Here is a 14760-nt window from a genome sequence, read left to right on the forward strand (position 1 = left end):
CACCAGCCTTCTGGTTAGCAGTCAAATGCCTTAGGCACTAAGCCACCAGAGCTCCCAATAAAACTGCCCCTAGGGTTTCTAAGATTATAATATTTATGGAACCAGACTACCACATCTTTCTTCCATGGAGTGACTGGTGGGTTGGAACCACTGGCTTTTTGGCTTGCAGCTGAGCACTTTAACCACTGCATCACCAGGGCTCCTGATTCCTCCTTAATATTTAATATCATTGTCTTAGTTATCTAGTGCTGCTGTACCAGAAATACAGTGGATGCCTTCAACAAACAGAAATTTATTTTTGCACAGGATGCTAGAGGTCCAAATTCAGGGTGTAAAGAAAGGTTTTCTCTCTGTCAGGTCAGGAGGAAGATCCTTGTCTCCTGTTCCTCAGTGATCTTCATGTGGCTTGGTATCTATCTTCCCAAATCTCTGCTTGCTTCTCTGTGCCTGCTCTACTCTTTTTATATCTGAAAGATGATTGGCTTAGAACACTCTAAATTGGCATGGTCTCTTAGCATAACAAAGAGAACCTATTCCCAAATGGAATTATAGCCACTGGTATAGGTGTAAGAATTTACAACACACATTTTGGGAGACATAATTCAATCCATAACTATCATCTAGCCTTTTATATTTTTCTTGTTTCTTGTCTATCTCTCCCACAAGAAACCAAGCCCATTAAGATCAGGGTTTTTTTTGTTGTTGTTGTTTATTATGTTCCCTTATCTCCAGAATCTAGAGCAATGTCACTTTTGGTCATTTGTGTAATGAATGAATGAAACCTCTAATAGTAAGAATTGACTTACATTGTTTTGCTGGTTCTTACCCACACTATAATCATATCCTAGATTTTCTTCTTAATTGTTTGATAATGTTTTATATTTAGCCTAAGAGGAACTCTGTATGTTCACAGCTGAATCAAATTGAGGTAGAATGTTTTATATGTTGCAATAGCAATCTACAAGCAATTATTTGTTGAGAACTTTCTAAAAGAAACTCATTAAGGGCATTTTGCATGTGCCATCACATTCACTTTATGGAGTGAATATTATTATCGACATTTCTTTAATGATGAAACAGAAACTCAGAGAGGTCAAGTAACACCCCCAAGGTAACACAGTTAATTGCAGAGCTGATTCGATTCCATGTCTCTGTGATTGTAAAGAATGTTCTTTCTGCTACTCAGTCTTCCTCTTGAGTTATTATCCAAGAGGAAACAAGATGTTATATATGAAAAGCTAAATATCAGTGAAAACCACAAATTATAGCTCAAGGCAACAAAAATAAGAGATAGCGTAGAGCTGGGTGTGATTAATAGCCTAATAAAAATATAGAAAATAATTTATAAAATGTTTAAAAACTCACAATGATCACTTTTGACTGAAAAGTTCAAAGTTGGCTTTTGGGAGAGGGTCTATGCCATACATGAAGGCTAAGATTCAAATAGGAAAGAAATGAAGCAGCCATGTCCTTATTTGGGCAATGAAAGAAGACTGGTTTAAAAACACCTGATGGTGAATCTCTGCTTCAGGAGATAGAGAAGGGATATTTTTCCAATCTGTCGTGAAGCATTAGGGCTGATGGTAAAACAACTTTATTCAAAATATCACATCAGATGTCTAGAAAAGCTGTCTGTTGAGCAAGTGGTGAGCACAGGCTGGAATTGAAGGCTGGATCTGGCACTCTCCATCTTGTGTCTTCAAGAGGTAATAGCTAGGGATACCACTTCCTTCAGAGAGGCAGCATCCTGCACAATAATAGCAACAGAGCCAGCAATCAGGAAAGGGACATTATTATGACCTGAAATAGGTTTATGGAGAGGAAATTAGAATGTGAAAATGTCATTGTGCTAAGTGTATTGATAGAGTCCTGTTTGGAAATACTAGACCAGAGTTTAAAAAACAAAGGAACAGCAACAAAAAAAGTTTTCTCCTTTTCTTACTCCCCCTTTGTTCCCTATCAACCTGTTCCAAAAGCATCTACTATTTAACAGATATGTTAATAGCAGAATGGTCTTGTGGCAGCTTACCTAAGAGTCAGGGTGAACTAGTAGGGAAAGGAAGATAAGGCAGCCAAGAGACAGGCTACTGGTGGAAAATTAGAGAGGGCTTCTTCCTCAGAGTTCCTAGTGATATAAATGGTTAAAGCACCCTAACAGGAACGTTACAGTTATGAGTCCATCTAGACATGCCTCAGAAGAAAGGCCTGGTGATCCACAACCTAAATCTCAAACATTAGAAACTTTTGGAATACAGATCTATTCTGATACACATGTGGCTACCATGAGTTGGAATTGACAGTACAGCAAGTGACTTTGTATGGTGTCATCCTCAAAGCTCAATTTTAGGATACTAAACTCATTTAAGATACTACTTCAAGTCCATAATGTTCAGTTGATGACTCACTTTAGCTCCAGAAAGTGCTCAATCACAACCCAAAAAGGTTGATATCAGGTAAACCTGTGATATCATTAACTTTCTGACAGTATCTGGGCTCAATTTACCAGCATTTAAAATAAAGTATGCTGATGACAGCCAAAGTGATAAAAACACAAATACAATACCTGCCCAGGATGCATAGCTACTTAAAGAACTAACAGAGGAGGGAAAATGGTCAAACCGTTCTGATATTGTTGCATAGACTTTGTCCTATACCAGTATCTATACTGACATATTTTCCCTACTTACCTAATCTCTTGTAATTTCCATTTTAAAAGAAACTAACTGTATACATAGGAGCCTTGGAGGCATTAAGTGCTTGGCTGCTAACCAAAAGTTCCACAGTGCAAACTCACCAATGACTCCTCAGGAGAAAAGACCTAGCATTTGCTCCCACAATGATCACAGGCAAGAAAACCCTATGAAATGATTAGGTATGTCTATGTAGGGGGGAATGTGCCCATGACCATGTATAGGGTTGGCAGACAATGTTGCTACAAGTGTATGTTCTGTAAGAATTCCCAAGTATATATATAGTAGAGCTGACAAGGGATGAGGTTGGAGTCACTTCTTGGCCACAGCCAGTGAGTAGTTGGACCTGTAGGCTCAGGACCATGGTTGCAGGGGACATCAAGCTCAACTGGCATAACATACTACGCAAAAAACATTGTTCCACATCCTACTTTGGTGAGTAGCTACTGGGATCTTAAAAGCTTGCAAGCAGCCATCTAGATGCAACAATGGGTCTCTAATTTTCTTCCTTCATGACATACCACATTTTAGAAATAAAATCATTAACAGATTTAGGTTAGCACAGTTGAGAGCCTCTGAAAGTTCCTCTTCTTTTCCTCTCTATCCAAAAGTACCTGGTTGTAGTACCGCAAATATTGACATATTTTCTTTAACAGAGAAATGATTATTTATTAGTGGAAAATATGCTTATTATATCCAGAAATTAAAGTTGTTAGGATCATTGGTCTCTGGGCTGAATGAATACATAAATAATTTTTAAAAAAATTATATCAGTCTCACAGACAATCAGAAATGCACTGAGTGGACAGGGAGATGAATAGGGTAAGGAATGATGATTTTAAATCTTATGAAATACTGCAGTCAAAATGTTGTCAGCACATTACATAGTTCAGACATAAACTCCATATTTCCCCTCTTTGAACCTCAGGTGGCCGATTAACAGTATATGCTATTTATTCATTACAAAATAGGCTAGATAAAGTGAATTGTTAGATTGGCTAATAAGAGTTCTTAGCACCACTAGAAAGTAATTTAAAACTATACATAAAAAGACAGATCCCTAATAAAGGGAAATGAGACAAATATAAGGGCTAATAATAAGGTACTCATGCTTGATAATTCTAAATGTTTTGTCCTTTATGTTTTTAATAACAAATATATAAAAAGCAAGGATAAAATTATGTTACCACTCCTCGGAAGGAAGATGGGGCAATCTACTTCCGTAGTGATACTGCCTCGGAAACCCAAGGAGGGGTCGCTATGAGTCGGGTCTGACTCGATGGCAAACAACAACAACAGCAACAACAACATGCATAAGAAATACAAAGATGTAATCAATACTTACAACAGCAAAAGGAGGGGAGGAATGGAATAGATACAAGAATGGAATTTCTTATATGTTACTGAAATTAAGTTGGTACCAACTTGCCCTAGAATAGTATAAATACAAGCTGTTAAATTATGTTAACTGTAATTTAATAGTTAATTCATGGTAACCACTAAATATATACATATAAAACATAACACCAAAGGAAAGGAGAAGGAAGTCAAAAATGCATATAACAGTACACCAACAAAACACAAAAGCAAGCAGTAGTAAAGGACAAAGACAAAGAAGGCTGAAGACACACAAAGAATAAATAATATAAAAGAAGTAAGTCACTTCTTATCAGTTACTGCAATGAATATAAATGGACTAAATGCTCCAATTAAAAGGCAGAGGGTGGCAAAATAGATTAAACACACACACACAAACACACAGAGAAAACCATGATCCAACTATATGCTGTTTACAGGAGATACACCTTAAACCTAAGGACACAAATAGGTTGAAAGTGAAAGGATGGGGAAAAAAATATTCCATGCAAATGACAACCAGAAGAGAGCCAGGGTGGCAATCTTAATATCAGATAAAATAGACAGTATGAAAAAAATCTGTCAAAAGAGATAAAGGTGGACATTATACAGTGAAAAAAGGGCCAATTACACTGGTAACAAGAAGATATAATAATCATAAATGTATATATACCAAACATCAGGGCACTTAAATATATAAAGCAAACATTGATAGAATTGAAGGGAGAAATAGATAGTACCACAATAATAGTTGGAGGTTTCAATACACTACTTTCAATATTAGACAGAACATCTAGAAAGAAGATCAGCAAGGAAATAGAAGACCTGGATGATGATATAAACCAATTAGACTTAACAGACATATATAGAAAATGCCAGCCAAAAAACAATACAATATCCATTCTACTCCAGTGCACATGAATCATTCTCCAGAATAGAGCACATTTAGGTCACAAAGTCTTGATAAATTTTAAAAGATCAAAATCATACAAAGTATTTTCTCTAACCACAATGAAGTCAAGCTACAAATCAGTAACAGAAAAAACCTAGGAAATACACAAGTATATGGAAATTAAACAACACACTATTAATCTACCAATGGATAAAGGAAGATATCAAAAGAGAAATCACTAATTTCTTAGAGTCCAATGAAAACACACCAAAATTTAATGGATGTAGCAAAGGCAATACTCAGAGAGAAATTTATACCAATAAATGCCTACATAATAAAAAGAAGAAAGACCTCAAATTAACATGAGAGGAGCTAGAGAGAAGAGTAAACTAAGCCTAAACCTACCAGAACAAAGAAAATAACAAAGATTAGAGCATAAATAAATAAAATCAAAAACAACAAAAAAGAGAGAATCAATAAAAGCACCAGAACTTCTGGTACTTTGAAAAGATCGATAAAATTGACAACTCTTTGGCTAGACTGAGAAAAAACACAAAAGACATAAATAACCAAAATAAAAAATAAAAAAAGAACACATTACACAACAGGAATAAAGATAATTATGATAGAATATTAAGAACTGTATAGCAACAAACTGAGTAACCTAGATGAAATGGACAAATTCTTAGATGCACACAGCCTACCCAAACTGACTCAAGAGGAAATAGAAAGTCTCAACAGCCTCATAACAAGTGAAGAGATGGGATTAGTGATAAAAAACATCTCCCAACCCTCCCCCCCAAAAAATAATCTGTACCAAACTGGAATTCTACCAAAGATTTAGGGAATAATTGACACCAATACTGTTTAAACTTCCAAAATATAGAGAAGCAAGAAGTACTTCCTAATTCATTCTATGATACCTAAACCACACAAAGACACCACAAAAAAAGAAATGCATATCTCTTATGAATATAGATGCAAAAAAAAAACCTAATGAACAGTATCCAACAGTGTATTAAAAGAGGCATACATCATAATCAAGTAGTATTTATTCCAGGAATGCAGGCATGGTTCAACATTAGAAAATCAATCAGTATAATACACTACATCAATAGAACAAAGGAAAATAACTACATGATCATCTTTATGGATGCAGAAAAAGCATTTGAAAAAGTTCAACACCATTCTTGATGAAAATCCTAAAGAAAATTGGAATAGAAGGGAAATCCCTGAATAGGATTCAGGACATATATGAAAAGCCAGCACCAACATTATACTTAACAGAGAAAGACTCAGAGCTTTCCCCTTGAAATCAGGAATAAGGAAAGGAACAAGGAACTCTCATCACTTCTATTCAATATTTTAATAGAAGTCCTAGCCAGAGCAATAAGGCAAGAAAAAGAAATAAAAGTATCTAGATTGGAAAAAAAAGATGTAAAATTATCTCTTTTTACAGATGATATGATCCTATGAATAGAAAATCCCAAAGATTCCACAAGAAAACTTCTAGCACTAATAAAGGAATTTATCAAATTTTCAGGGTTCAAGGTAAACAAACAAAAATCAGTGGGTTTCTATACACTAGCAATGCGAAATCTGAAAGGGAAATTAAGAGAACAATTCCATTTACAATAGCATCAAAGAGAATAAAACATTTAGGAAAAAATCTAACCAGGAACATGAAGGATTTGTATGATGAAAACTATAAAACATTGCTGAAAGAGATTAAATAAGACAAATAAATGGAAAGATATTCCAAGTTCATGGGTTGGAAGACTTAATATTGTTAAGATGTCATTACTACTCAAAACCATCTGTAGATTTAATGCAACACAGATCAAAATTTCAATAGCCTTCTTTACAGAAATAGAAGTCAATCTTCAACTTTATATGGAATAGCAAGAGGCCCCAAATAGCTAAAGCAATAATGAAAGAGAAGAACCAAATAGGAAGACTCACATTTCTTGATTTTGAAACAAACTATATAGGCTACAAACCAAAAAGTTAACAGTTCAAACCCACCAACCACTCTGTAGGAGAAAGATGTAGCAGTTTTCTTCCATAAAGATTTAAAAAAAAAAAAAAAAAACCCAAAACCAGACCCACTGCCATCAAGTCGATTCTGACTCATAGCGACCCTCATTGGGTTTCCAAGGCAGTAAATCTTTATGTAAGTAGATTTCCCCATCTTCCTTCTGCAGAGTGGCTGGTGGATTTGAATTGCCAACCTTCTGGTTAACAGTCAAATGCCTTAGGCACTGTGCCACCAGAACTCCTTTCCATTAGAGCCTTAGAAACCCTATGAGGCAGTTCTACTCTGTCCTGTAGGGTCACTATGAGTCAGAATTGACTCAATGTTAGTGGGTTTAGTTTGGGTTTTTATATGACTACAGTAATCAAAACACCCTGTTACTGGTATAACAATAGACACATAGACCAATATGATATTGGGAGTTTAAAAATAAACCGGTACATCTATGGTCAACTGATTTTTGACAAAGGTGTTAAGTCCATTCAATGGGGAAGGAAGAGTGTCTCCAATAAATGGTACTGAGAAAATTGGATTTCCACATACAGAAAAATGAAACAGGAGTCATGCCTCACACCATACAGAAAAGCAAATTTGTAATGAATTAAGGGCCTAATCTACTTCTGTAGTGATACTGCCTCAGAAACCCAAGGAGGGGTCGCTGTGAGTCGGGTCTGACTCGACAGCACATAACAACAACAACAAGGGCCTAAATGTACAAACTCAAACCATAAAACTTTTAGAAGAAAAATGAGGGGCAATGCTGTCAGACCTCGCAACAATGGATTATCTAATATAATAACAAAAGCATAAACAGCAAAAGAAAAAATAAATAAATTGGACCTCATACAATTTCTTTTAAAAAAAAAGCTACTAACTGGGAAAATATCTTTGGAAAACATATATTCCATAAGAATCTATAAACCAAAAGTATACATAAAATTTCAACAACTTAACAGCAAAAAGACAAATAACTCAATCATAAAATGGACAAAGGACTTGGATAGACATTTTACCAAAGAGGACTTTCAAATGGTCACCAAACACATGAAAAGACTCTCAGCATCTTTAGCCATTAGAAAGATGCCAATCAAAACCACAATGAGACGCCACTTCATTCCCACTAGAGTGACTAAGATTTTTTTAAAAAATTAAAAAAAAAAAAAAATGGGGAGAATGTGAGGAATTTGGAAGCCTTATCCATTGCTGGTGGGAATACAAAATGGTAGAGCCATTATGGAAAACAGTGTGGTGTTTCCTAAAAAAAAAAACAACTACCATATGACCCAGCAATTCTACCTCTAGATATATACCCAAAAGACTTAAAAGCAGAGACTCAAACAGAGCTTTGTACATCAATGTTCTCTGCAGCACTATTCGCAATAGCCAAATGGTGTAAATGAAATACCCATCAACAGATGAATGGATAAACAAAATAAAGTATGAACTTAGAACAAAATACTACTCAGTCAGTAGGAGAAATGAAGTCTTCATACATGCTACAATATGGATGGAGCTAGAAGACATGCTCAGTGAAATCAGTCAATCACAAAAGGACAAATATTGTATAACCTCACTTATAAAAAAGACAAGAAAAGGGAAATGTATGGAGAACAAAGTTTATTAGTGGTTACCAGGGTGGAAGGCCGGGAAGAAGAGGGATTAACACTGATGGAAATGTCACATTGGTTAAGTATAGTATTGCACAGCCAATTATTGTAATTACTGTCAATAAGTTGTACATCTATAAAAGTTGAATTGATGAAATTTGTGTGATAGATATATTAACAACAACAAAAGAGTAGCTGCTGAGACTGCTTAAGTAGGACTGAAAACTTCATAATATTTGTTTTCTTGATTTGGAGGTTTAGAGTCATGGTTTCATGGAATATCCCAGTTAATTTGGCCTAATGACATGTTTAGTGCTTCTGTTCTACCTCCTGGTCTGATGTATAATGCCTAGGGTCTTAAAAGCTTGCAAGGGGTCATTCAAGAGACAGCAATTGGTCTCTACTATCCTGGAGCAGCAAAGAAAGAAAAATTGGAAATAAGAGAAGGCTGTGGTATGTATGGCTAATTGCCTCCATGAACAACTCCATCCCTTTATGTGGGACCAAAAAAAGTACTGGATGGTGCCTAGCTACCATCACTGAACATTTTGATCAAAGATTCCATAGAAAATTCCTCATCAAAAGGGAGTAAATGGAGAACAGAATTCCAAATTCTCATGGACTCCAGATATCCTAGAGCCACGAAGGTTGGATAAATTCCTGAAACTATCACCTGAAATCTTCTTAAAGCCCAAAATAGCTTAGCTTAACTATTAAAAATTTTTCATTGAGCATTTTTCTCTTTTAAGAACTATCCATGTGGGATCTGACAACAGCAACTTGAAAGTTTATGAACAGTAACCTTAGGGAACAGTGAATTTATGTTAATGGAGGAAACAGCCCAGAAAAAGATTGTCAAAATGGTTACGCAACTCAAAGAATGTTAACAGTGTTTCTGAATTGCATAAGTAGAAATGGTTGAATTGGTACATGTTCTCAACAACAACAACAACAAAATGAAAACATAAGGAAAGAACAGAAAAAAATGAATTCTTAGCAAGGGTTGGAATAAAATATAATGTAGGAAGAAAGACAAAAAAAAAAAAAATCTTTGAGGAAGTCCAGAAAAATCTGGAAAAATTTTCCTCTTAAATATATCAGGAATTTATACTGGAAGAAAAGAAACTTAAGTGGAAGATTAAATGGCAACTGAATCCATTTTTTCCTAATATATTTCCTTGAGTTTTCAATTATATTTTCTTACAGTTTCTCTTTGTCCAAAAGTAGAAAGTCATTCTTAAATGACCTCCAGCAATTATGAGTATCATTAGGATGCCTTGATGCCTCTTTTGCAAGCAGGGCATTTCTCTTCCTTATTTACCATTTGGTGGTCGCCCTTTTCATCTCCAAATTCCAACCCAGCAAATGAGAAGCTTATGAATTTACTTGATCTTGTGAATACTCACTTTTGCAAATATGAAAGAATTAAGAAGGGATTATAAAACAATCTATCTATATAATTAAAATTCCATTAAAATATATGAGTTATACATATTAATTCAAGCATTTTCATTTTTGTGGCCATGATAAGATATTATGCTTCTGTATTTCTAACATTTATTCCTGTAAGTAATGTGCTTTCTCTCTCTATTATTGCAAAATATTCATCAGAAGAAGAAGCTAGAAAAAATGCAGGTTTGAGGTTTTTTAAACTGACTTATCATGAAGTTTTTTCAGATTACATGCATTGAGGATGTGTAATAGCTAGTAGAGATTTCCAGAAAAAACAATTTCTGAACTTTGACGTTCAAAGGTCCAAAAAAGTTGTGCTCATGCTCTTTATTTCTCAAGCAGGGGATAGCTTAACAATTCTCCTTCAGAAAATGAAGTGTCTACATCTGGCAGTACGTAAAAGCAAGAGTTTGAACAGGTTCAACCTGGTTCAGTCATAGCCAAGGAAGTGAAGTTTTTAAAATTTGGGTGAGGTATAACAGTAACCAGAATGGAAAAAAAAAATCATGGGTTTAAGCTCTGGAATGGGAGACTTAAAAAACCAAAACCAAAGTAATGAGCCCTTTCATGAGCCTGACGTGGGAGACAGAACTGTAGAGAACAAGACACATTTGAAGTGCATGGCTGGCCTCCGCGTTTGAGCTAGGTACTGCTGTTTCTGACCCTTCTGATTATGGGATTTGGTTGCTATGCAACATGCATGCTGCCCTTGTTTTCTAAGAGAAGAGATTAAGTTTCTAGCAAAGTAGCAATCTGTCATTTTTCCCTTTCCGATTCCAGTTCACCCATGTTTTACAATTACGGTCCATTCCAGTTTCACTTTATCCACTGTGACTGAACCAGAAAGAACCAGTTAGAAGCCCTAAAGGAATCCACTCTGTGCTCCCTTGAAAGTCAAATATATCATTTTAAAAGTCAGCATTTGTTTTAACAGTCAATGCTTCTGAAAGGAAATAGCTTTTTTAGTGTTTGTGGTCTAATGAGTATGCTCATTTGTGAGCCCTTAAGCTAAACACGCATCCAGAATGTCCCAACTCCTTCCTTTCCTTGAGGAGAGTGCCGTCTAGTGGACATGTCTAAATACCACTTACAACTGCTATGACACTGAAACCATCTCTGTGTCAAATATGTAAGTAGTTAAGATGTACCTGACCTAGGTTTTTGGAAAATCCTTGCCCCTTCTTGTACTAGAACACTCAAAAGTGTAGAAGTGGCCATAGTTCACTGTAGTTTTCTTTTTACTGCTGTATTATCCCCTGTTGGGGGATATATCTGAGCATTTCATGTGTCCTACTTTTAAAATGCCCAGATGGTGACTACGTGCTCTGGTTTGAATTGGGCAGCCCTCATCTTTCATGCTCTGTAGTCTGCCTGGTTATCAGGGAGACATGAGACAAGGAAAATTCTTCCATTTTTCAGCTCCTCTTCATCTGTTTCTAGTCACCTACAGTGAATGATGCACTAGCCCAATTGTTAAGATGACAGTCACCATGATAACTGAACATCGCTTGCCTGGGACAGGGAGCTCCATGTGTTCCCGTGGCTCCTTGCTTCCCTCCCAGCACAGCGCCTTTGCAGTGTAACTGATTACTTGTAATCTTGTGAGTAACATGGGAGTGAGAGGCAGTGTAAATATTTTATACCTGATACCCCTTACATTTGCATTGGTCTTCACTCTAGTCTTTACGCATAACAAAGAATTTAAATCAAATCATTCAACCTGAGAGTGAAAAAAAACCTAATAAAATAAATGTAACAGTGTGACTGGTTTAAATAGCCCAAGTGCATAATAGAGGTTTAGTGTGATTTTGTGACACGTGTGCTTTATAGGGCTTTTGTCCGCAACTATATTCTTCAAAGTGCAATCTGGGCAACGGCCATTCAACTCATTTTTATCAATAATGGTCAGTACTTCCCACTGGGAAATTAGTCAAGAGGATGAGATATTTTTTTTAAAAATTATCTTTAAGCATTTACCTTCCAAAAAACAATTCCTGGACATGGTCCATTCCAAGGCAACAATTTAAGTGAGTAACTTGTTCTTATTTTAGAACTACATTCATAAAACAATAATAATCTGATTCCATTGTATTATTCAGAGAGGAAAAGATATTTCGTTCTGTTTTCATTCTAAAGAATACCTCTGCTGAAGGAAAAAGGCAAATGTTAATATAGGTCAGTGGTCTCCAAACTTTTTAGAATATGCACTCCTATAAGTAATAAATGTAGAGCACACATACCATTTATATCTACATTTCCTTATTTATAAATTGCATGCTATATTAAAAGTAATTCTATCTATTCTATAAAAATAAAATTTTTGAAGGAGTAGATATTGTTGTTATTGTTATGTGCCATCAAGTCTGACCCAACTCATAGCGACCCCTCCTTGGGTTTCCAAGGCGGTATCACTACGGAAGTAGATTGCTCAATCTTCCTTCCAAGGAGTGGCTGGTGGATTTGAACCACCAGCCTTCTGGTTAGCAGTCAAATGCCTTAAGCACTATGTCACCAGAGCCCCAAATTTAATACATATACCCACTTAAACTGGAACCATAAACTGCAATGTATCACTATATGCTAAAAACAAAAGATGAAGTGATATTAATACTGCCAGCTAGTTTATGTTATAAACTCCAATTCTTCCCTCAATATACTTCTGTGCATAATATGACATGTGACTATCTGACATATGGGCCACACAGAGATGTTAGTATCACTTTTATTTTGAATAGTAATAAAGCTTAATTTCTTTCTTATTTTTAGAGAAAAATACACATGTGAGTTCCAGTATTTTCTTTCTGCATTCCAATATATCATTTGTGTATCCTGACTCAAAGCACATTGATATAAGATAATGAAAAATAACAGAATATGAAAGACAGTATGGATGCATAATGCAAATTTATGATTCATAGTGCAAATTCATGATACAAATTCTTAAATATGTAAAATCAAGATATTGACTTCTCAGTTTAGGATAATTGGAAGTATATCTAGAGTAAGTGATTTATTCACATATTTCACAAAATACAGTATAAGTGAGTTATCCTTTTATAATATCAGCTTACATGACTAGAAACATGGACTATATTGATAAAAATAGCAATAACAGACTGATCCCTATTATTAAGTCCACATAACTGGTGTGGTGGATCCCTAATGATTATGCCACTTTTTAGAGAAGCTGCATCAATTGCTTTGAATAAGCATTAGCAATCATTCCCACTGCTTATTTACTGAGCCTTGTAGACTTAGAACTAAAAACTAGGTCACAGGTATCATTCATCCCTGTATGTATTTATTAATTCATTCATTTGAGATAGCCATGATTCTTGTCCTTCGGGAATTTGTTTATTCTTTCTTTCTTTCTATAAATAGCTAAAGCCTATCATATGAGGTTTCCAAGAGACAGAGTTAAGAGGAGACATTCAACAGGAGGCATCAAGAGTTTTTCTAAGAACTAAACCAGAATTTCATTCATTCGTTTTATTCATTCAGAAATTCACTCGTTCATTCATCCAACTAATAATATTTAGTGAGAACTTAATATATGTCAACTGAGAATACAACAGTGAATAAACTAGACAAAATTTTTTCCCTCTTGAAGCTTTTATTCCAGTGGGAAGAGAAAGACAATAAACAAGAAAACAAGTAAGTAAAACATATCATATATGTAATGTAAGATGGAAGCTAGGAGATGCTGTGTTGGCCAGTGGGAGAGGGACTATTGGATATATTGGGTGAGAGCATGCTATTTAATATAGGCAGGCCAAAGAAGGCACATGAGAAGGTGACATTGGAGCACAGCTCTAAAATGAACAAATCATGCAATAAACTGGGAGAAGAATCCTAGTTCGTGAATTAGAGATGTTAGTTAGATTCCAGGCTTCACTTGTCTAGATTTGATGGCTGGGAATACAGTTACTCCCCAGCACCCTTCAACATATGTAGTGACCTTTATCCCACTGCCACCTAAAAGGTTGTGTTCAGCCACTGACATCCTGTTGACACTGCTGCCAGAGGGGTGAAGGTAAATTGCAGCCACCAGATGAATTCTGTAATATAGGCATTTGCCAAGTTCCTAAATCTGTTTTTGGGTTCATAACCCTCCCATGTTGTTGTTTTTGTTGTCAGGTGCTATTTAGTTGGCTCCGACTCATAGTGACCCTATGTACAACAGAACAAAGCACCGCCCAGTACTGCGCCAGCCTCACGATCCTTGCTATACCTAAGCCCATCATTGCAGCCACTGTGTCAATCCATCTCGTTGAGAGCCATCCCCTTCTTCCCTGACCCTCCACTTTACCAGACATGATACTCTTCTCCAGGGAATGGTCCCTTCTGACAACATGACCAAAGTAGGTCAAACAAAGTGTGGCCATTCTTTTCTTCTTTTTTTTTCAGATTTGGGTGAAAGTTTACAGAGCAAATTCACTTTCCATACAGCAGCTCACATACACTTTGTCTTATGACATTGACTGCAGTTTCCCACAATGCAACAACTACCCTCCCACTTCTTCCTCATAGTTACCTCTTCCCTGTGTCCTTCTCTCCCATGCACTCCTGCCCTGAGCTGTCTCCCTGTGCATACACAGCCTTTCTGTTCTCCCATGGTTGATCTCTCCAAGGAGAGTATCTACCTAATGTAAATGTTCAGCTCATATGCCTGTCTTTTGTTTGGCTGGAAGCCACAGGAGTGGGTTCAATTCCAGACCTGAAGGGCAG

General features: G+C 36.0%; 1 protein-coding gene across 1 annotated transcript in view; it reads left to right on the forward strand.

Moving 5' to 3' along the window:
- Positions 1–14760, forward strand: part of USH2A (usherin) — a 1482371-nt gene that overhangs the window by 1348357 nt on the left and 119254 nt on the right. The gene's annotated exons all lie outside the window — the stretch shown is intronic.

This window comes from Orycteropus afer, unplaced genomic scaffold (assembly GCF_000298275.1).
Source record: "Orycteropus afer afer isolate SDZICR_OR568_19922 unplaced genomic scaffold, OryAfe1.0 scaffold00013, whole genome shotgun sequence".
NCBI classification, from domain to species: domain Eukaryota; kingdom Metazoa; phylum Chordata; class Mammalia; order Tubulidentata; family Orycteropodidae; genus Orycteropus; species Orycteropus afer.